Below are 25,478 nucleotides of genomic sequence, written 5' to 3'. Positions count from 1 at the left end.
TTAAAAACATTCTGTTGACAAGCTGCTCCTCCACATAGCTGCTTCTCCAAGACGGGCTGTAGATGTGGTCACATCCCTCAGGAGTATCCACGCTGGGAGGAGACCCCAGCCCTCCTCTGTGGTCCTCCCCCACCCCCCTTAGGTGGGGAAGCTCGGTTTCTCATCCTTTTCCTGTTGCCATTGCTTCTCCCCACCACAAGGTGTCTCTGTTACCAACTCATACTCCACAGTCGCCTAGGTGATGAGTCCCTGCATCCCCAAAGGGCTCTGCTCTGAGAATTCCTTGGGGCAAGCATCTCCCCTGCTTGGATGTGTATCACCCAGCTACTTGTGCTTATACCTCTAAGCCATCCTTGGCCATCCTCTAGGATCAGGGAGCACAGGGTCCACATTTTCTCAGAAACTGTCTTTGCGTTTCTGAACCTGCCCCTTTGTAACTCTCAAAACCCAAAGGGCCCCATATGCCCCTTCTCCCCAGTTCAGCCACCTACCTTTGTAAAGATTGTTAGATCAAATGTCCTGGGTCTAAGACCAGGCAAAACGCAAGAGAAGCCTATGGAGCCCCTTTTTTAGACCAAGGAAGCTACTCTGTTCAGAAAGAGAAGGATCTATTTTCAGATATTAAGGGAGAGTTCTCCTCCTAGGGATTATTGAGGTAACTTTCTAGCGCTTCTCTCGCTAGATCAAAGAAGTGGAAAAACACACACACACACACACACACACACGTTTAACTTGGGGGTATATATACAGTTAAATGCTCTTTAATTAAACACCCTTCTTTTGTTCTAGGAAACATTGGTGTGGAGAAAAAAACAATAATTAGTTACAATCTGGTGAAAATACCTCACGTATCTAATTATAACAATCAGGCTGCCCCATGGGCTTCTCTTCTCTACTATAAGCAACACAATTCTTCAGAACTTTCCTCAGGTTACTATTTTCTGTTCCTGTCTTCATTTTCCTCATTCCTTTCCCATCTTTTCCAGTTTGTCCGCATCTCTTACAAAGTATAGTGACACAGAGTAGCCACAGGATCCTAGTAAAGAGTTCATGAATGCATAATATAGCAGGAATATTGCTTCCAAATGCCCCATGAATTATTCCTTTTAATAAATTCCAGAATCATCACAGCTTGGGTTCAGCATCCAGACTCCAGGTTTTTCTTTTATATTTTTGTCTAGTCAGTCCTTTCCATTTTTTTTTTCTACAAAATTTTATCCTGCTTTAGAAATCAACAGTTTTATTAATGTCACTTTGATTCTTATTTTCACATTTCAGAAAAATGGCAAGTTTTCCAAAGGCAAAGTTATTTCACATCGCAACCCTTTTTTATATACGAGATTGATTATTCAATAGTTTCAATATACTGACCTTTAAAATAATTACTTTGTACTCTCCCCCGGCCAACAGCTTAACATCTATTTTTGAAAAGCACAGCTTAGACAATAACTCACAATGTCCTTCCGATTCTGGCAAATTTAATTGAATTTTCTCCAATTTTAGCAATAATGCAACAATTTTCTACCAAACAGAGATCCATTTCTATTCAATAAAGTGCTGTTACTAAAGAAAATATTTTATCTTACTTTTGTATGCTAATGTATCTGGAAGCAAATAGGTAGACAGGATGGTTTCTCCATTCTTTGTAGCACCATTATTTTAAGCAAGGTCATGTGTATAAATTCTATAGCATATCATTATACTGTTCAGCAAATAACAAAATTTGTTGTATTGTTCGTCTATGATTCATTGAATCAAATAACCCCCAACCCATGAATCTTGAAATGACATTAGAAATCATCAAATAAAACCCAAAATTAAGACCATGAGGTTCATCCTGTCTCTGGCAGTGACACCTTCATCATCACCCAAACTGCTGGTAACTGTACTAAGTGTTTTGCATACATTATTTCATTTAAACTTCGTGACAGTCTTAGGATTATTATTCTCACTTTACAGATGGGGAAACTGAGGCCATGCTTGTCTTTGTGATTTTAGAGGCAATGCTTTTAACCTCTACAGAGCCATTCTCTGTACTGTTTTCAGAGGGATCTATTTAAATAAACAATTTCTGATTGTGACAACTTCCAAGCTTTTCATTTTTCTAGTGACTGCCCCTTGCTTACAGAACCAAATCTAAATTTCCTAACATGGTATGCAAATATTGATAGATATGTTCCTGCCCATTTCTCCTGCCCCTTATCTTTCTTCACCTAGCACTTTGAAACCTCCCTATCCTACCATCCTGGATTCCTTGTAGTTTCCAGTATGCTGGCTTGTGTATCTGTGTCTTATGTTTCTTGTTCTACCTTGGATTTCCTTTTTCCTTCAACTTGTGACATAGACTTTTTCTTCATAACAAACTCCAGTGTTACTTGCATCAGAAAAACTTTGCTGACCCTTGAACTCACTGACCACCTTGCCCATTTGCTTCTGTATCATTCTATGCACGCATTTACTGGAATGTTTTACCTTGTGTATCTATCCCCACTCTTACCAGACTGTAAGAGAAAAGAATTTATGGGTTTAGTTCTGTTATCTTGGTGTATGGAACACAATAGACCCACACAGTAAATGTTCATTAAATGAAATTAAAAAAAAAAAGACTATGAGGTTCAGGCAACTTAAGAGATGTGTCTAAAATCAATTAGTGATCAAAACTGGATTAGAAACCAGTTTTTCTGACACAAAATCTAAGGTTCTTTCCTCTACATAACACCATCTTCTGAGTTTGCCATTTCAATAATATTTAATGAAAGGTAGAGTTAAATGTGAGTAATATATAGAAAATTTCACTCTATGAGCTTAAATACCAAAGAATTGTAGCTATATAGCAGAAAAATCATATTACTAGTATTGATTAATTTGTTGTAAATATAATTTGTAATTACAGCTAAATGAACGTCGACAGATGTTTTCAAATAATGTAATAAGTAAACATTGTCAATATTTGCCTAATCATTGTGCTGGGGTTTTTTACATTTATTTATTTTTATTCTTATCATTATTATTTTTTACTGAAGTCTAGTTGATTTACAATGTTTTGGGTGTACAGCCAAGTGATTCAGTTATACATGTATATATCTCTTCTTTTTCAGATTCTTTTCCATTATAGCTTATTATAAGATATTGAATCTAGTTCCCTGTGCTCTACAGTAGGACCTTGTTGGTTATCTATTTTATACATAGTAGTGTGTATATGTTAATCTAAAATTCCTAAATTATCCCTCCCCCACCTCTTTTCCCCTTTGGTAATCGTAAGTTTCATTTCTATGTCTGTGAGTCTGTTTCTGTTTTGTAAATAAGTTCATTTGTATCCTGTTTTTAGATTCCACATACATGGAATTGGAAGATTTGGATTTTTTAAATGGAAGTTTTCACAGACAGGAATTTTTCTATATACTCTTTTTTAAATTAATTAATTAATTAATATTTATTTTTGGGTGCATTGGGTCTTCGTTGCTACAGGTTGGCTTTCTCTAGTTGTGGCGAGCAGGGGCTACTCTTTGTTGCAGTGCACGGGCTTCTCATTGCGGTGGCTTCTCTTGTTGCGGAGCACGGGCTTGCGAAGCATGGGCTCTAGGCGCATGGGCTTCAGTAGTTGTGGCACGCGGGCTCAGTAGTTGTGGCTCGTGGGCTCAGTAGTTGTGGCTCATGGGCTCTAGAGCACAGGCTCAGTAGTTGTGGCTCACGGGCTTAGTTGCTCCACGGCATGTGGGATCTTCCAAGACCAGGGCTCAAACCCGTGTCCCCTGCATTAGCAGGCGGATTCTTAACCACTGTGCCACCAGGGAAGTCCCTCTCTATACTCTTAAGTATTATAATTAGTCTTTTTTTATGCAGTTAATTTTATCCAGGTAAATTCTTAGGATTCATGCAAATGTAATTTTATTAACAATTTTGTTTTATAGGTAAGTTTATTTCTCTTAGAATTTATATCACTATCAGCTCCACTTTCCATATGTTTATTCAGTTATATTATTCTCGATGTATTTATTTATGCATTTTCTCTAAAGTTTTGGAAAAACTATTTTCTCAAACTAACAATAGGAACAATTATGGCAAATGGTTAACATGTTTGATTACACAAAAAAACTTGGAAAATTATAAACATAACATTATAAATTTATAATTTTTAATTACTGAAATGTATTCTCCTTGGTTTATTTTTCTTATTAAAGTGGCTTACTGTGATAATTTCACTGGTGAAGTGCAGTGACTATTTTGTTATATTCCAGAAGTGTGTGAATTATAATCCAACTACTGCCCTGGGTCATAAGTGGTGTGACAATGAGATGGATATTTGGAAGAATTATCAGCAGTTAACTCTGCTGATTCCAAAAATTCTAAAAATTACTTTTTCACAAATATCCAAAATAGAAAATAAAATGGAGCGGTTATTTGAATTATTTTTACCGGTACATGAAAAGTCTTTGTTGCTTTACGTCCCTTGCTTGGCATAACTTTTGAACTGAAACTCCATCTGCTTAATTAATAAGCTGGACCCTTAAAATTCACTAAGATTCAGACATTACGTAGAGCATTCTTGTTTGAATTAAGTAGCTGTAGCACAACTAAAGGGAAACAGACTCACAGACCTAGAAAACAAACACATGGTTATCAAAGGGGGAAAGGGGGAGGGGAGAGATAAATTAGGAGTTTGGGATTCATAGATACACACTACTGTACGTAAAATAGATAAACAACAAGGACCTACTGTATAGTACAATGAACTATATTCAGTATCTTGTAATAAAACATAATGGAAAATAATCTGAAAAAGAATATATATTATATATGTGCATATATACATATAAACTGTACACCTGAAACTACACTGTAAATCAACTATACCTCAATAAAAATATAAATAAATAAATAGATATAGTCTCCCAATATTATAGTCCTTTATCCATGTCTACACTGGATAAAGTTTAAGCCTCCTCCCTCCCCTCCACTCTGTGTGGCTTGTTCTCTGTCCAGGGCATCCCAGGGGACCAGGCAGCCCAGAAGTTCCTCTCAGCAGCCTGGCCACGCCTGCATCCACAGGGAGCGTGCTGGGCTCTGGCTCTGTCCTTCTGTCCCATTGATCTTCTGCCACATTCCTTAAAACTGAAGCCACCTGTCACAGCTGGAGCTTAATCATGTGATAAAAGAATGCATACAGTAGAATGTCAAGGAAAACTGCCCCAGGACTTTGCAATAACAAAAAACTCTGCCGTTTGGAAATGATATAGCTTGAGATAAAGTGATAAACTCCTAATGGTGAAATTTTAGTGCGTGCAGCAGGCCAGTGGGAACCAATGCAGAGAGTGGGTTCTTATGGTAAATACTCATCCTTTGTAATATCCTGCCTTTCAGCGTTGAAAAGTAGTATCAAATATAGCAAGAGGGGAAAGATCTCTGTGAGAGTGACGGAATGAGAGAAAAGATCTCTGTGAGGGTCTATGAGCTTAGAAGTTGGAAATTTTCTTTTTCACTTTGAACAGTGTTTTCGATAATTCAGACATACAAATGGTAATCTTTGAACCAAGGAAGCTGAGCCAGAGAAAAACAAATTTAATCTCACTTCAAAGAAAGACGTGGTCCATAGTCTTCATCATAAATTAACGTGATTATTTTTTGTTTGGCCACCACAAAGAATATTGTATTTTTCACCAGTTAAAGATGGAATTTTGGCCTGATTTTACAAAACTTGAGCCAGATTAGCTTATTTTATTTGGATCCTTGGTTTATCTCAAGAGATGGAATTCAGGGCCAGCCCAATTGTGAAACTTTCAAATTATCTTCAGAGCCTGAGCTAATCCTTATACATCTTTACAAGAACTGCTTATCTTAGAATCTTGGCATTTCGTAAAGAAATGAATATTCATCTTCAAGAACAAATATTTGGGACATAATTATATTAAAAGTATCTACCTAAGAAGACTTACAGGAATAATTCTGATATTTGACGTGTTAATAATTCTCACTGTCATTAAACAATTCACCAGTAATGTAAAAAGTGATGAGATATACAATATATGCGAAGCAAGATTTTCTCAGTTTCAAAGGAGGCCAGGGTGAGTGGCTTGGCAACTTTGAGAACTGAATTTTGTTTTACGATTTTAAATGAATATTAAATATCTTCAGGTTGCTATCTGTAATGGTGGATATAGATTAATTATTATCCTTGTCTTTAAAATTGGGTTGACCCCATTACATTCTACAGTTACAAGTGTGGATAGTTCATTCAACTCCCAGAGAACTGCCTGTGTTAGGTGCTGTCTCCCTCATGTTGACCAAAGTATTTTCATGATTCAAAAAAAGTGTCACATCTTCATGAACTGCCCTTTGCCTGTGATTTCCGTTTTTTCTGAAGGTCCCAATAAAATAAGCATAATTTCAGAAAGACAAGAGTGTTGGAAAAATTATAGCAAATCATTAGCTTGTTTAATTGAAGAAGACATCTTGGAAAATTGTAAACACATCATAATTGTCCTTATTATTAAAATAAATGTATAGGGGCTTAATGGTTGTTCTGGCACTACATGATAAGAAAGTCTCAGATGGAGTTCTGACCTCTACATCTCAAAAATCAGGCATATTTTAATCTGCTCTCTCTGCAAGGAAGTTCATATTTAAAGGCAGACTCCAAAATGACCTCTTGGGGGCACTGATGTGTCCTCATATGAAACCCCAGGTATCTTGTGAAAGAGTGCAAATTATGATTCAGTAGGTCCAGGGTGGAGCCCAGGAATCCACTTTCCTAATAAACTCCCATGGGAGGCTGCCCCTGCTGGTCCATGAATTCACCTTGAATAGAAGATTCTAGAACAGTCATCCCAATAGAACTTTCTGCAAAGAAGAAAAGGGTCTCTATCCCTGCTTTCCAACATGATAGATAGTAGGCATAGTTAGCAAGTAAGCTTTTGAAATATGGCAAGTGGGAGTGAAAGTTTAATTTTAGTACATTTAAGTTAACTCAAGTATTAACTGTCAGGTATGTCTAGTGACTCTTGTTGGAGCTTCCCTAGACCGCCTATGAGCGAATACAGTACCCCTAGCCATTGAACTCAGTGTCTGAAAACAGAGAAGTTAATTCCACAAATACCTTTGATGTCTCAGTATAATCAACTTTTCCTAACAAGAGGTGCCTCTTCTAAACTAGAGAAACAAATTGACCTTTTGAGGTAAACTTTCAGAATGAAGTACATCTTCTAAACTAGAGAAACAAATTGACCTTTTGAGGTAAACTTTCAGAATGAAGTACATTTGCTGGGAGTCACTGTGGTGATCCAAAGGAAAAAGTCTACGAAGGTTTATCTTGATTCACATAATAAAGAGATCACTAAAGAGGAATGAGAAAAAAAAAAGCAGTATAGAACAGCAAGAGAAAGGTTGAAAAGACTGGGAGTATTGGAGGGGCAGCTGTCACTCCTGAGGGTCTCTGGAGAGATGGAAAGATGAAGAAGATTTGAATAAACTTGGGAAATTTCCCTAGGTCTCAGGTATTTCTCAGGAAAACTCCTTATTCTTCTGCATGTGTTTTACAATTAGATATTGTTTTCTTTGCATGTGTTACCTCCCACTCATGCTTCGAAGGAAAAGCCAAGAAAGGCAGATAGCTCTGGTATGAGCATGTTACCCGTGTCCTCCCTAATTCTCCCTCATTCATATCCCTTGACTCTGGAATTGACTATTTGGATATTTGCAATCTGTGAAAATTTTGGTTTAAATAATTATCACTTAAAAGGATAAGAATGTAGAAAACAAACAGATGGTTACCAGGAGGGAAAGGGAGAGGGATAAACTGGGAGATTGGGATTGACATATACACTCTACTATATATAAAATAGAGAACCAACGAGGACCTACCGTATAGCACAGGGAACTCTACCCAATACTCTATAATGACCTATATGGGAAAAGAATCTAAAAAAGAGTGGATACGAGTATGTATATAACTGATTCACTTTGCTGTACCCCTGAAACTAACACATCATTGTAAATCAACTGTGCGCCAATAAAAATTTTTTTGAAAATAAATAAAGTAAAAGGATAAGAGCTTTATTATACCGAGTTATAAAATAAACTACCTTAAGATAGTTCTATTCTTATGAAACCTGCCTTCTTAACACTTCCTAGATCTTCAAATAGCCAGGTCTCCTGGCCTCCCTCCTTTAATTTCTTTCATAGCAGTGGATAAAGAATCAGCTGGGAAGAGCATGGCGGAGCTGCTGACTGCATCACACTTTACCACACGCGTCAGCTTTTTCACTCTGTCTTTTGACCTAGACATCTCTATATAACTTTTCTGTCCTGATAATCTACTCCAAATTTCCTGACTACCTGTGAGAGATTTCTGCAACATATTTTACAGACTTTTCCATTCATTTGTTGAGCCCACAAAATCCCTGCTTAAAATATGACATTGGTGAAAGCTATGAAGAAAACAGCTATTGTTCAGACTGGAAATGTCTGTGGCCAAGAATAGCAGTGATTTCTCTGGTGCCATTTCTATCATCAGTATTCTTATTCCTGGCAATTCAACATCAGCATGCAGGGAATTTATTGAACAAAGAAAAATTGAATTAATGAGCCAACAAAAATGATCAACATCAAAGACCTGATGTAGATGGAAAAATTGAGCCAGAGAATTGAGTGTGTTCAAAGATGTTAGCGTATTGCGTGACTATTCTAAAGGATGTCAGCTATCAACCTTTTGAATAAACAAAACACTCGTTAACAGTTGGCACTACAATCGCCTCTTCCGAGGGCAGATTTGGATGAGATCCCAGTGACTATATCACCCAGGGAGAATGGAGGATTTTCCCTAATCTCTAACACTTTAAACCCAAAGCCATTCCATAGTATCTTCAGAGCCTTCCAATACCTATTTAACTAATCCATTTATACCAGTTGTTGAGATTCTGCGTGTAGCATACGCAATAGTTCCTACGAGCCCTAGCCGAAAGGAAAAGGTTGAAAATGTGTATTATAAGTGTACATTAGTCTACCTGCTTGGGGTGTAACGCTGGTACTGACTGTGCTCTATGGTGAGGTAAGGAGCCAAAGACATGGGTACTTCTCAAGATTCTAGCAATGAGATAAAGTAGGACTCACCACCAGGGTCCTGGGGACCCTGGGCCAAAACTGTACAGCAAAAGACAGACCTGTTAGAAAGTTATGAGTTTATGATACAATAGAATACAATACAGTATAATGCAATATGATATGATATGATATGATATGATATGATATGATATGATATTAGTTGAGTTGAGACACTCCAAAATGTGGTTCTGGGTGCTAATTCATATCCTGTTGAAATTTTACAGCTGGGCTAGTTGTCATGGTCAAATTAAGTAGAGCATTGAAACACTTTGGGGTAATGGCCTGAGATGGTCTGATAAATACTTGCCCCAATTCTGGGCCTCATGGTGGAATAATAGTGACATAATGGGGCTACGGAAAAAAGAAGCTTAAGGAATTTACAGAGCATGGAATTAAACGGGGTAAACAACTAGAATTTTAGAAGCATCGTACTTTAATCCAAATCTTAGGGATCCTCCTATTTGGAAGCATTTGAAACAATTTGTGTTTGCCACGGTTTTCGTCTCTGTTGGATGAGGGAAATGCTGTCATCCTAAACTTAGCAAATGAAATGATGTCTTAAAAAATGTGAAAATTACAATCTGAAATTTTGAAAGTGCGACATAGGATGCAAAGCATTTGCTGGTATTTTTAATGGCTTTGCTTTCGTTTTAAGAGTTAAGTTTTCCTTGAGAAGAAATTTACACATTACCCTCAAACTTTCACTAGTGTGCCTTCGAATCACCCAGAGAGTGAATATAAAAACGGGCAAGACCCTGGGCTCCACTCTCTGTAGATTCTGACCCAGCGTGTGTGAGTCAGGCCCTCTGGTGGTTCAGGTGTAAACATTGCACCTGACCTGCCCCGTTGCAGAAATCGTGTCACTCGTTTTCCATGTAGCTGCCAGTGTCCCTGATGTCAGGAGTTACTCTGTAATGAGTGGATGTGTGAATCACACTGGCTATTTAATGAATCTGGTTTAAGATTTGATAAGTATATGAAGCCTTAGGAGAAAAACTGTTGCATATTGGCCTCCCCATTGAAATCATTCTTTTATCCCAGTTACCAAATTCTGATGCCCAGTGCAGGGGAACAAATGAGGTAAGTTTGATGAATGGTGAAATATTTTTCATTTATCATGTTTTTCTACCCAATACATTTTCTCTTATACCTTTTGGAAAATGCTGGAAAAAATTTATAAAGCTAATGTGTTTTAATAAACCAACATCTGGTAATAAGGTGTTTTCCCCTCATCATCAAGTGTGTGCGTTTGAGAGAGAGAGAGAGAGAGAGAGAGAGAGGAGAAAAAGAAAAAGTATTCTTGGTTGCAGCAGGCGAATACACAGAGAATCATGCCTGAAGGCAATGCAGCTGGGACAGTTTCCACATTCTACTATGGGACCGCGTCCCAAAACATTACCAGACTCAGGTCCAGCTGCTTGCTGCTCGAAAATCAGTACCCAAGGGGCAAGTGTTGGTAGAAAGGAAAGTTGCTTTTAATCCGAAAGCCATCAATCTGGGGAGAAGGTGGACTAAGTGTCCCCAAAAGCCACCTCCAAAGATTTTGCTCGGCCATGAAGGTTTTTAAAGGGAAAAAGGGAAGTAATTTCAGTGAATCACTGAGAAGGGAGGTGAGATCGGTCGTCATCCGCCGTTGTGTGCAGGCTTGTCAACTCCTCGTGATCTTTCTTCAGATGCTGCCTTGTTCACACACTTTGTTTGCCAGATTACTGAAGGGAAAGCTGGGGAAGAGATCTGGTCATCTGCTAATTACTTGTTCTTTATTTCTACTTTGATCTACGGAAAGAACCAACAGGTTAGGCAAAGTATTGTGTGCTTGGGCCAGAGGTGAATAGAGCATGGGGGCGCCTGGTTTAAGATTAGTGACAGTATAGCTCTGCTAAAGTAACAAGAAAAGGGGCTTCCTGCTGAGGGTGGTTTCCTGCAAAGAGCTGCTTACAAAAATAGAGGAAAATCAGCAGCAAATGCTGGAGGCCATGAGTGCTTACCACACCACAAATCTCTACAGGTCAGTAACAGTGGTCAGTCCACCACTGAAAGTCCTCTCATGAGGGATGTTATAATACCCTGATATTATAATACAAAACTGCAAGACCCTGTGCCTGATGATGGTGCCACAGATGTGGAAGAGCGAGATCATGTAGCGGGAGAAGAGCCTGTAATTATGAAACATCCTTGGCCTTTGTATGTGCTTAAACTACTGGCTGGGTGGGACCATTCCATGCTACTTATTATTCAATGTTAGCTACCTGTATGGAGACTCCAGACATTTTTCTGGAAATAAAAAAAAATAGAAACTGACAATTAGACAATGTCCTCGTCAGTAGTCAATCCCTCAATCTTGCCTTTAAGAGCAAATATGAATTTTATAAACCTCCTAAGAGGATGTAGCTAAAGAAGGTACAACATTTCCTCCATTGAATAATTTGGATATGATACGACTGTCTGAATTAGTTTATGTTGAATTTATGCTGCTTTCCTTTTAGAATCTTAGAAACCAAGGGACATTATGGTAGTTTCTTCTAAATCATTGAGTTTACTGCTCTACTAAGTTTGTATCAGGTAGATACAAGAATGCTGACTGCAACGATCACTTAAAAATGCAAATGCGGGGCTTCCCTGGTGGCGCAGTGGTTGAGAATCTGCCTGCCAATGCAGGGGACACGGGTTCGAGCCCTGGTCTGGGAAGATCCCACATGCCACGGAGCAACTGGGCCCGTGAGCCACAACTACTGAGCCTGCGCATCTGGAGCCTGTGCTCCACAACAAGAGAGGCCGCGATAGTGAGAGGCCCATGCACCGCGATGAAGAGTGGTCCCCACTTGCCGCAACTAGAGAAAGCCCTCGCACAGAAACGAAGACCCAACACAGCCATAAATAAATAAATAAATAAATAAAAGAACGTGAATTTCTTAAAAAAAAAAAAAAATGCAAACGCGTGGGACACCAGAAGACTGTGCCTTCAGGCCTTGCGGAAAACAGCAGAGAATATTCCCGTGTGCTTCTCACCCACCACTGTTCCTCTTCCACTCGCACGTGCACAGAAAACATCTCCTGCAATCTTACGTAGCCCCCTTCTTTGTGCTTTCTGTCACCCTTTCTAGTCCTGGTGAGAAAAATCAGTCCTACTATTTTCATGATAATTATAAATGTGTTTATGATAAATGTGATTTACTTTTTTTTTTCAAATGAAAACATTTGAGGATTGTAAAGTTGTCAGTTTTACAATCAAATCTTTCAAGGCGCATTTAAATATGACATATTTACTGTTCTTTAGACATGGATATTTTACAAAGTTAGATGTGGTTTGATAATTTGATAGCTTCCAGAGGAAACTATTTTAATTCATTATTTAAGTTACTGGCCAAAATGTCTTATTTTCCCTGACTTACGATGGGGCTAAGTCCTGATAAATCCACTGTAAGTTGAAAATATCATAAGTCAAAAATGCATTGAATACACCTAACCTACCACACATCATAGCTTAGCCTAGCCTAGCTTAAACAGACTCAGAACACTTACATTAGCCTACGGTTGGGCAAAATCATCTAAAAAACCTATTGTATAATAAAGTGTTGACTGTCTCATGTAATTGACTGGATACTGTACTGAAAGTGAAAAGCAGAATGGTTGTCTGCATGCAGAGTGGTTGTAAGCATATCGGTTTTTTACCCTGGTGATCACGTGGCAACCCAGCATCACAAGACAGGACTGAACCACAAATCACTTGCCCGGGAATAGATCAACACCCCAGATTCCAAGTGTGCTTTCTACGGAATGCCTGGTGCTTTTGCACTATCCAAAAGTCAAAGAATCATAAGTCAAATCATCACAGTATGACGGTCCCTGACCATCATACTAGGAATTCTCTCTCTCTCTCTCTCTCTCTTCTTGTTAAGATAGGAATTTCAGTTAAGATTCTTCTTGGATTTTCAAAGTCTACTTTCACTGAGTAGCTCAAAAGGAATGTTGAGGTCCCTTGGATTCTAACAAATTTAAATATCTTAAATATTTTATAAACAGTTAATTTTCTTGCAAATTGGGAAGACTTTGATCTATATATTATAAATTTAATTCAACTACAAAGTAAATACATGAGTAAAATAAGAGAGAAATACTTAATTTTTCACACAGGTCCACGAAAAAAACAACAACTGGTAAAGCTAGTGTAGTGAAGCCAAGGAATTTTGTAATAAAATTCATGAATATCAGTGGAAGGGATGCTGAAGTCTGTGGTGAAAAGACACACTTTAAGCTTCTAGTCTTATAAACAGTATTTTTAAATTTTTTCCATTATTATAAATTTAAAACAAATTTTTTCTATTTTTTCCTATACATGCTCATTTCTAACAGATTTTTCTCTTCTGGATAGACTTCTGAAGACTACTTTGGATTTTAGTGTCTTCAGGCTCTTGTGTGAAACTACACTTAGAACGCAGCATCAAACTAAAGTATGTAATTAATACAAAGGGAAGGAATTTCTAAAATGACTCAAGACTTTAGAAGGCTTAAGATCTTTCCCTTCATTCTACAGCTGCTTCTGTCATGGAGACAGAGACAGCAGGGAAAAAGCAAGTGCAGTTCAACCTTAGTACTGTTACACACTTCATGACTCAAGTTTCTTTTGGTTTACAAGAATATCTAGACATAATGCTGACAATTCTGTTTTACATCCCCTGAGTTTTAAACTGATGCAAACTCAGAAGAATAAGCCAATACACTCACAAACCAAGTAAACTTGGGGGAAAATTTTCCTAAATTCTCAATAACATTAATTGTAATACTTTTCTCAAGAATTCTTAGGAGGGACTTCCCTGGTGGTGCAGTGGTTAAGAATCCGCCTGCCAGTGCAGGGGACACGGGTTTGAGCCCTGGTCCAGGAAATCCCACATGCCGCGGAGCAACTAAGCCCGTGCACCACAGCTACTGAGCCTGCGCTCTAGAGCCTGCAAGCCACAACTACTGAGCCCACGTGCCACAACTACTGAGCCTATGTGTCACAACTACTGAGCCCGTGAGCCACAATTACTGAGCCCGTGTGTCACAACTACTGAGCCTGCGTGTCACAACTACTGAAGCCCGTGCGTCTACAGCCCGTGCTCTGCAACAAGAGAAGACACCGCAATGAGAAGCCCGTGCACCGCAACGAAGAGTAGCCCCCGCTCGGCGCAACTAGAGAAAGCCCGCATGAAGCAACGAAGACCCAACAAAGCAAAAAAAAAAAAAAAAAAGAAAGAATTCTTAAGAAGTCTTTTCTTCTTTACCTCTGGCTGCACTAGAAAAACAAATTCGTTGTAGACCATCTTTACTTTAGGGCATTTTTCCTTAGTACTCATGTTTGGGTCTTCTTACCCTTTGTCAGAAACAATATTGAATCTAGTCAATATATATCTTGGCCAAAAAATATATTAATTACTTTTTATATCAATATGAACATTAATGAAAGATAACCCCTGGGGTTTCCAAGCATCTTCTTCACTGTGTCTTAATTAAAAGTTTTTCTTTTACCCACACGCAAAAATTATTTATGTATTTACGTTGTATGTTAAATTGGTAAGCCTTTAAGTCTGACTTTTTATACAGGACATATGTGTCTCCTTCATTTATTGAAAACAGATTTATCAGCATCTAAAATCTAAGAGTTTGGGAAAAATCATGAATTTATTCAGCAGTTACTACTGAGCATTTACAACGGGCTAAATCCCAGACATAGGCACGAGTACAGGTGTCTGATACGATGAGTCACGGCTGCTGTGTGTATCAGCGTTAATGTATGAGTGAATTTCAGCGCAGGTGTTTGTTAGTCAATGTGGGTGAGTGGAAATGCGTACTGTAGTGAGGGCAGCATGGCAACTGCAAATGCAATTTCTGTTTCACGTTTCCCTCTGAGAAAATATAATATATTATACATCTGCGATGGTCGCAACCCTGATGCTGTGTCCTGAGCGCTAATCAGCATTTGTGGCTCAAGGGGTTTCTCACTTTTATCTTAGACTCACTGGAAATGAGAAACCATTTCATTTCTGAGTCCTCCAGCTTTCCTTAGACTCTCTGTGTCCCCTCGCAAACAGTACAGATCTTTTCTGAGCTTATTCTTTCTTGTATTAGCTTTACAGATATATCAAACCACAGCGAATTTCAAACCCCAAATCCATTACATTCTCAGCCCCTCAGGTATTTGCATTCAAAAGTTCAGCCAAATATTCCCTTATTACATAACACGGCTTGCCATTTTTTCCAGACTCCTAAAAGTTTTCTTACATTACATCAGCCAGCCCCAAGCCAATGCCAGAGCTTTCTATTTCTTTGTTGTTATTGTAAAAAACGCTTCAATCTTAGATGTTAATATCTCCATTCGTCAGCTTTAACTATGTTATGCTCCATAACAAGAAGGAAAAATCTCAAAATCTTAAGGGCTCCCACTGCAAATACATCTTATTCACATTGCCCGCTGTTGGCTGTGGACGGTGTGGGCTGCAGCTGTGCTTCAGGCTATGAACTGGATTAGGTGTGCTTCACAAATTGATGAAAACTTGTAATCTCTTTTAAAGGCTAGAGCTATCAAAATGTCACTTTTGCCACATTCCATTAGCAAAGCAAGTTATATGACCAAACCCAAAATTGATGGGGTGGGTAAGTACGGTGCTCTCAGTGGTAAGAGAGAAGAAGATTGAATATTTATTGACAAAAAATACAATTTACCACAGTACTATACCTTTATTGGCCTTACTATGATGTGAATCAATTAAAAGAAAGGGCAATGTACAAGCATTCATACTTTGTGACTAATGATAGATGCTAAAATATCATCTATGTGTTCAGTATTTACAGAATAGGTTTAATATACTAGCAATTAGTTTGAAATCAAACTGAAACATATTTACCCCTTGCTCTCTCTGTAAGTGGCTTTATTATAGTGTACTAACTTTCCTACTGTACGTACCCTGAAGTCAATGAGCTTGCAGTAATGACATTTAGATCTGGTACTGCACAGCTGTCAGTAACTCATAATTAAAAATCCGTGAGAAATGACAGTAATTTCTTTATCTGTAGTGTCAAAACACATAAAAGTGAATTTATCACCCCTTTGGACAACTTTCAATATCATTCAATCACCAGAGCGCTCACTGAAGGACATTTGGCAAATAAATTGGCTTTTAGTGCCATCATGATATGGTCAGTTTGCCTGTTAGCCAGGTTTACCCAGGTTTCCAGTTGAAAGATAAGAAAAATAATTTTTTTCTGTAACAAGACCAGGAATAAAGTAAAATTTCTTCCATTACGCACCCTCCTTCCTCTCCCCCAAGCTTCAGTGGTGTGGAGTTCGGAATTCTTTGGAATTACATGAATTGTTAGGCTCTATCCTTCACAATATTTACATACGAGGGTCACAATTAGAGCAGTCATCCCAAAGCTTACTGCCAAAAGGGAAGTGTGAACCACGGAGAATGTGCGTCTCTGACCAGGAATTTCTCTTATCCACTCTCAGCACCTTTAAAAATCTCACTCAGCACCCGACAGTCACTTCAGAATGTTAACAGATATCTGCAAAAAGCAACTGTTTCAGTGTCCTAAGCTTCGTACCTGTGCCCTAATCCGCAGCCATCCTGTGACCATTTGGTTGTCCTTCTGTCACATCTCATAAATGCAGAGATAAAAGAGTCAGCACGTCGAAAGGAATTTTATACCAGCTGCTCTTGTCCATTTCCGACCTGTTTATTTTATAGCAAGCTCAACTTTATAAGGAAGGTGTGCAACTTTATAAAGAAGGTGTGCAACTTTATAAAGAAGGTGTGCAACTACATAGTTGCAACTATGCAACTACATTCAGGGCAAAGCATGGGGCCATTAGTTCCAGAGCTGGGACTGGCTCCTCCGATCTTTGGGGATACTGGGTCGATTCATCCACCATCACAGTGATCTGACCTGCTCTCGGACGTGAGCCAGAAAGTACTGGAGTCAGTAAAGGATAAACAAAGTAAATTGCACAGAATTTTAACTCTTAGAAGCATGTTTTTCAGCTGAAGTTCCCACTTGTTCATACATGAAAGTTGAGTCTAAGACCCAAGGTGACCTACGATTTCAATAAATTAAGCCTGGATTCCCAGATGTAAACCTCAGTTCTCTACTGTTTTCTTCCATTTTTCACAGGTAATAAGGAGGACTTTGTCTGAAAACATAGGACAGAATTCAGTACCATGGAATAAAATTTAAGAAGAATCACTACACACTTACTAAAATGACTAAAATCCAAAGCACTGACAACACCAAATGTTGACAAGGATGTAAAGGAGCAGGAACGCTCGTTCATTGCTGGTTGGAATGCAAAATGGTGCGGCCGCTTGGGAAGACTGTTTGGCAGTTTCTTACAAGATTAAACACACTCACAAAATCTGATCCAGCAATCTTGCTCCTTGGTATTTACCCAAATTCACTGATAACTTCTGTTCACACAAAAATCTGCACACGAATTTTTAAAGCAGCTTTACTTATACATTGCCAAAACATGGAAGCAACCAAGATGTCTTTTAACAGGAAAATAGATAAATAAACTGTGGTCCATCCATACAATGGAATAGTATGCAATCACAAAAAGAAATGAGTTATCAAGTCATGAAAAGACATGGAGGAAACTTAAATGCATATTGCTAAGTGAAAGAAGCCCGTCTGAAAAGGCTCCATGCATACCGTATGATTCCAACTATATGACCTTCTAGAAAAGATAAAACTATGGAGGCAGTGAGGAGATCAGTGGTTGCCAGGGCTTCAGAAGAAAGGACCGAGGGAAGGATGAATAAGCAGAGCACAGAGAATTTTTTGCGTAGTGAAACTCTTCTGTATGATACTGTAAGAGTGGGTGCATGTCATTATACATTTACAACACAGCACAACGAGTGAACTCTAAACTATGGAGTTTCGTCAGTAATAATGTACCAGTACTGGCTCATCAATTATAACAAACAATAAAACACATCTTCCCACTATAACATCTTGCACAATAATCCAAGATGTTAATAATAGGGGAAGGGAGAGGTATATGAAAACCCTCTGTACCTTCTGGTCAGTTCTTCTGTAAACTTAAAACTGCTCAAAAATTCAAGTCTATCAATGTAAGGAAAAGATTTAAGAAGATAGAGCTGTGGGGAGAATGAATTAGGTTACAACATGTGGCATCATGAGTTAAAATTCGTCCAACTGATTCCATGTTACACATGGCAATCAATCTCATTACACATGACTTTTCATTTCATATTTCACAACAATCCCAGGTATATTCAGCAAAAAGAGTTAAAAGAAGAGTGAATACTGACACAGTATTTGCCGAGTGTTTAAAAGCTGTATATTTTTAAAATATAGTTTATTATTAAAGAACCACATATTTTAAAAAGTATTCTTTTTTTGTTTAAAGGAATTCCTTTTTTATTTATTTATTTATTTATTTATTTATTGGCTGTGTTGAGTCTTCGTTTCTGTGCGAGGGCTTTCTCTAGTTGCGGCAAGCGGGGGCCACTCTTCATCGCGGTGCGCGGGCCTCTCACTATCGCGGCCTCTCTTGTTGGGAGCACGGGCTCCAGACGCGCAGGCTCAGTAGTTGTGGCTCACGGGCTTAGTTGCTCCGCGGCATGTGGGATCTTCCCAGACCAGGGCTCGAACCCATGTCCCCTGCATTGGCAGGCAGATTCTCAACCACTGCGCCACCAGGGAAGCCCTAAAAAGTATTCTTTTTTAAAATAATTTCCAAATTGAAGATATCTTTAAACAGTTACTCATACTGCTTCCTGCCATTGCCTTAGTTAAAGGTACCTATTACCTCCTGCTGAGAATACTCATTCACTTATATTTTCAACATATATTGAGTGCGTACTATGTGCAGGGCGTTGTCCCAGATGTTTCGGTAGAACAAGAGGTACACATAAATAGAGCAAGACCTCTGAGCTCAAGGAGCACACGCAATCTAGTGAGACAAAGTGAGTTTAGTTCTGTAAGAAACATGTCAAAATCTCAGCAGCCTAACACAGCAAAGGTTCATTTCCGGTTTATATCACAGCCTAGTGTGGACGTGTGGCCGGGGCGCGGATGGGGCAGTCGGGGGGGGAGGGGCCTCCATGCCGTGACTCAGAAACTCAGTTTCTTTTTACCTAGCGGCTCCATCAGCTTCAACGTGTGGCCTTAAAAATCGCCGTAAACGGGGAAAAAGGAAGTTAGGATGAGGAAGACCGTGCAAGGGTCATACAGCCAAGCCTCCAAGTTCCGTACATCACAGGGTTCCATGGAAACCTTGGGGTTCCAGGGTGGAAAATAGCATCTTTCTATCTGGCCGGAAGAAGTGGATTGATATGGAATATAATGTTTTCTCCATCACACAGACATGGAAGAAAGTATTTCTAATGCAATGTGGTAGGTGATAGAACAGAGCCGTGTGTAGGCAGTCCCATTTTATTCAAAGGGGGAACTTTCCAAAGACATTAAATTAACACTCACATAATTCAACTAATTTCCCCATAAAAATAAATGTCAGTTAGAGGAGGTGTGTTCTTGGATAGTAGAACTACTCTCGAACTATTTTAGCACCTTTTTTGTTTGACCGTCCCCTTTCATTTTCTCAACCTAGGTCCAATATTTTAAAGTTTCCCATTTCAAATGAATTAGCAAGATTTGTCCTGCAGTTTGACCTTGGCACTTCCTGTCATCTCTCGTGCATCCCAAAGTTTAGGGACGTATTTTTCAGCAAATTCAGTGCAAATGACCTCCAGATGATACTGTTAAAGGACATAAAAATATTCTACGTAATAATATCATCTGATAAAATACATCTCCATATATAGACAGTCTGAGGCCCATAAACAAATCACATAATACCGACTAAATATGGATAGAAGTCATATCCGTTTACCGGTCAAATTGGTGTCACCTCACGGCAATACTGTTTACATAGTTTACAATTTCCTCTGCCTGATAGCTTTAAAAGTATGTGATCTTTACACTTGAAACTAACACAACATGGTAAACCAACTATATTTCCATTTAAAACAATGGGAAAAAAAAAGATGTGACCTTGATGAATATTTTTAAAAATTTTCAGATTCTCAATATCTCAGAGTGTGACAATCTTAAGGTTTTAGCTGTTCAAAATTACATAATAAACTTTGCATAAAATGTGCCCAAATTTATAAACTGTGTTTTCAGTAGCCTCCTCGGCAACAGGCTAATCTGGGATAGCTTTTCTATCCTTAGAATTCCAATTCCGTCCCCACATCATCCTCAGAGAACTGTCAACGAGGAGCACAAATCTCATTGTGTCGTTCCCTTAAGTCAAAGCCTTCAATGGTTCTTCACTCCACTGGCTCCACTACAGGACAAAGGCCAAACTCTAAAGCTTTTAAATACAGTTCCATGCAACAAACATTTAATGAAAATCTACTAGATGCCAAGTCTTTGGGAGAAACAAAACTTAAAAACTTTGTAATCATTGTAACACTCTTCCATCTGTATTTTCTGCCCCGTCCATCCTTGGCTCTAACCCATCTAGCAGATCCTGATTCCCTGACCACAGACTTTTTTTTCCCCCACATCTCTTGCCTTTGAACATGCCGTGTCAGCCAGAGTGGAGCGTGGTAAACAGATATTTCCAGCAGAAGAGATTTGACACAGGAAATTAAATGCTTACGAAATGATCGAAGGGCTGCAGCAGGAGGAGGGGCGTGGGCAGCTCCTGCACTGATGGTTTCAAGGACACACTGGCCGCTGACAACTAGACCCAGGTGTGTGGACCGCGGCTCCTGGAATGGCTGCCTTTAGACCCACCAGACTCCAGACTATTAAGTCTGGCCGCTACAACCGTCTTTAAACCCTAACATCTCTTTGGGATTATTGGTACTTAAAGTAGCAGTGAAAAAATGACTCCTACGACATAGCCAGGTTCCAAATTTCACACAAATGCATCCAGTTAGCGTGACCTAATTTGCATCCAGACCTGGGCTACCAGGAAGCCCAGGAGACATAGTTTTCAGCTCTCTGTCTACCATCATTCAGGAATGCAGATAGCAAGAAGTAGGAGAGGCCGCTGAGTCACAGGCAGAACATAGAACGTACCTGATGCCTGGGTTGCATTCCTCTCCTATTCTTTGCCTGCTACCAGCCCCATGCCAGCGTCTAACGCTAGTACTTCCTTCTATGAGATGATGTCCGGGCTATCAGGACCACAACGTTGCTCAGTTCCTGAGGGCACCCTTCTCTCAGGAGGTATTGAAGATAAAGAATCCATAGACTGTCTTGGGTTCTGAGTGAGTGGTCCCTCCTGAAATGGTTCACCTGAGCAGCCCCCACTGTAAATCTTCCACTTCCACAGTCTGATTGTGCTGTGATGCTCTGCTCTCTGTTCACCCCAGCAGACTGTGTACTTTCCGAACGCAAAACCTGTATCTTACTCTATTTAGGAAGTCTTCTTTTCTTTTCCCCATGCCCAGGTGTACAAAACGTACCTTAGATGCTGCACACCTGAAACTAACACAACACTGAAAAGCAACTATACTTCAGTTAAAAAAATAGATTTAAAAAAAGAATGTAGATATAAGGAAGACATATCTAGGTAGCAGAATCAACAAAACTTGGTGACTGCTTGAAAAATAAGTAAATAAAAATAAAGGTATGCCACCTAAAAAATAAATAGATAAATAAAAGGCACTTAGGAAAAATTTGTTAAAGTGAATGAATACATAAAGAAACAAATCTTTCAATCATGGACTTTTATGTCATTTTTGTTTGATGTCATCAGAGCAAGATGAAGCCTTCTGGAAACTTTTTTACGTATATGGAGAAGATGTTTGGTGAAATTTTAAGTACATAGGAGACCCTTTTTAATCACTTATCTTAAACGAGTTTAAGATGATTATCTGGGAAGATACATGGATACATAATGACTCATTGGCGCGTTACCAACTCTGGGTCACGTACATAAGTTTTGTATGTATGGGTGAACTTCCATGAACTTCTCAGGTTTTGTTGGTTGGTTTGTTTTTGTTTCTTTTTCCCATTAAGGGTTCAGAATTAAGCTGGAAACAAAGGAGGGCACTTTAGTGTGGCTGGTATAACAGATGTTCTCTTTAGAGTTTTGTTGATGTCACATGGGACATGAGCTCACTGGGAATTCACACAAACGGGGCGTGAAGTGAAGCTGGAAACAGCCAAGAACCCAGGCAGCCCCGGGGAGGAGCCCTCCTCTGTCTCTGGAGCCACGTGGCTTCCCTGATCTCTCCTGCTCTGTGTGTGTTTACACTTCTCTCCTCTTCTCGGCCTCCTACTTCACAAAGGAGCTCCCTTGGCTTCCCTGATCTCTCCTGCTCTGTGTGTGTTTACACTTCTCTCCTCTTCTCGGCCTTCTACTTCATAAAGGAGCTCCCTTGGCTTCCCTGATCTCTCCTGCTCTGTGTGTGTTTACACTTCTCGCCTCTTCTCGGCCTTCTACTTCATAAAGGAGCTCCCTTTCCTCACACTTTTCTTCCTGAGAAGTTTGACTCGCCTGAGATCTCGTGGCTCTGACGACATCCATCCATGGGCACCTCTCTCCGCATCCTTTCAGCTGCAGTACCTGCCGTGTCGGATTCTGTCTCCCACTCAGAATCCTGAGAGAAGACTCTCCTTGGTCCAGCTTGTCTTTTCACGCTAGACCACATCCTGGGAAGTTTTCACGTCAGGCCCGTGTTTTCAGCCCTGTGAGTCACAGCTGGAAACATTCTCAGTGTCCCGAAAGTACTGGCCTGTCCCAAGCCAACAGGAAGATAAGTTCTTATAATTCCATAGGCAGTCATGAGTCACTTCCCATATAACATTTTACCCCAGTGAAATGTTCCTGGTTATCCGGGGTGTATATAGATGTTTCACGCCATATGACAGTATCTAGGTCTGTAAACAGTCTGTAGTAGCCACCAAGAGCTGGGATGAGTTTGGAATTATGCTGTGCTTGCGAGCTGCGTTGGACGGCCACGGTTTCGGCGACGTGCGGAAGCCGCGATGCTCCCAGGGGACGGACGTGCGGAGGCCGCGATGCTCCCGGGGGACGTGCGGAAGCCGCGATGCTCCCGGGTCAGAGAACAGGACAGTTTCTCACCCACACCAACAGCAGTAGCCTGAGCTCCACCCTCTTCTTCTCTCAGCTCCAGGAGGAAGGCTATGTGACGGGGCCAAGCGACGCCCCCACACACAGTGGCTTGTGTCACAGGAAAGGTCCTCCAGCTGAGGCCACCCACCCCAATCTTGTATCAGCAGAAGACCAGAGCAAACCTGCACATGACCTTTGCTTGGGAAGAAGACATCATCCTTATTATCACAGCGGACCACAGACACACCAGCCCACTGTCCCAGAGGGACACAGTAGCTCTATCTTCCAAGGCCACTTGCTACACAAACACCTTTGAACAGATAATCCAAACAGAACTATCAATGCTTGTAAGATACTTGGAAACCGGACAGACCAAGATAGAATTTTCTCGCATCGTAGCTCACTGCTTCACTTTACGCCCCGTTGGTGTGAATTGCCAGTGAGCTCACTTTCCGTGTGACATCAACAAAACTCTAAAGAGAACGTCTGTTATACCAGCTACACTAAAGTGCCCTTCTTTGTTTCCAGCTGAATTCTGAACCCTTAATAGGAAAAAGAAACAAAAACAAAACAAACCAACCAACAAAACCTGAGAAGTTCATGGAAGTTCACCCATACATACAAACCTCATGTACATGACCCAGAGTTGGTAACGCTCCAATGAGTCATTATGTATCCATGTATCTTCCCAGATAATCATCTTAAACTCATTTAAGGTAAGTGATTAAAAAGGGTCTCCTATGTACTTAAAATTTTCACAAAACGTTTTCTCCATATACATAAAAAAGTTTCCTCATCATTTTGTTCATTAATATAAAATACAAATTTGCATTGAAATCTTTATTTGGACAATGTTACCTTTTGATGAATATGTTAAGAATGTGCTATACGAATTTAAGTTTATATTTTGTTTCTATTCTGGGATTTTGCTAGACTTCTTAAAAGTTTACTAATATAAACAAGACTAATATTTAACGCTGATTTAGATGGCCCATAAAAATAAAGCTGCATTCCTAATGTGTTGGGGTTTTTTCCACTGCAACAATGTCTATTTTGTGTAAAGTTAATAAATATTTATTGTAATTGATTCATACGAACATTTTGCTCTAAATGTAGCTGCTTAGCTAAGCTTTGCGATGTCATTCTGTTTTCTAAAAAAGGTGTTTGTAGGTGTTTGATCCCTAAAATTATAGACTTCTAACTTCTAATTATAGACTTTAACATTTTTTCATGTTAAAATGCTTATTTAGAGCAATGATACAAACTTTTATAATCTCATCCTTAGAGTGGAATGAATTAATAACAATTAGGAAAGATCTTTATCATGGGTATTTTTGAGCTAATATTTTTCCACTGGCATGATGACCAACGAAACGTCATATATTTATGGTTTTGGTGGAAGAGCACATAAAAGCATTAGGTCTTGAATTAAGGAGTAGAAAAGAACTGCAAATCAAATATAATTACACTTAAAAGATAAATAAGCTCTTCATATTTCTACAGAAATCAGTTGGCAAAACTTCTATATAAACTTACTCCCAATTCTTACACAAGCTACGTTATTACACAACACTTTCTTCATAACCTCAATATGGAAAATTACTTACCAAGAAGTATCCAAACTATTAATATTTGGACAGGTTGAGTGTTTAAGAAAATATGAATATTGATATAAACAAACCAGCATACTTAGAGTATCTTAGCTAATTTCCTGGTAAAGAAGGAAATAAAATGACCATATAGTAAACCCTTGTGATATATACACTAGGTGTTGTTATAGACATTATCTTTTTTCTTTTTAATTTTTTTAAACATCTTTATTGGAGTATAATAGCTTTACAATGGTGTGTTAGTTTCTGCTGTATAACAAAGTGAACCAGCTATACATATACATATATCCCCATATCCCATCCCTCTTGCATCTCCCTCCCACCCTCCCTATCCCACCCCTCTAGGTGGTCACAAAGCACCGAGCTGATCTCCCTGTGCTATGCGGCTGCTTCCCACTAGCTATCTATTTTACATTTGGGAGTGTATATATGTCCATGCCACTCTCTCACTTCGTCCCAGCTTACCCTTCCCCCTCCCTGTGTCCTCAAGTCTATTCTCTACGCCTGTGCCTTTATTCCTGTCCTGCCCCTAGGTTCTTCAGAACCATTTTTTTTTTTTTTTAGATTCCATATATATGTGCATTAGCATACAGTATTTGTTTCTCTCTTTCTGACTTACTTCACTCTGTAGGGCAGAGTCTAGGTCCATCCACCTCACTAAAAATAACTCAATT

The 25,478-nt window shown here is 39.3% G+C and overlaps 1 long non-coding RNA gene across 1 annotated transcript; it reads left to right on the top strand.

The window, feature by feature from the left end:
* Positions 1-25,185, top strand: LOC309660840. The gene is made up of 2 exons (XR_014263668.1): positions 1-7,172; positions 7,231-25,185. It is a non-coding gene; the product is annotated as an uncharacterized lncRNA (long non-coding RNA).
* Positions 25,186-25,478: the final 293 nt, after the last annotated feature.

Source organism: Balaenoptera physalus (assembly GCF_965194825.1).
Source record: "Balaenoptera physalus genome assembly, chromosome: 5".
NCBI classification, from domain to species: Eukaryota; Metazoa; Chordata; class Mammalia; order Artiodactyla; family Balaenopteridae; genus Balaenoptera; species Balaenoptera physalus.
Note: the sequence above shows the minus strand (reverse complement) of the source record. Positions and strands in the feature narration are given on the sequence as shown.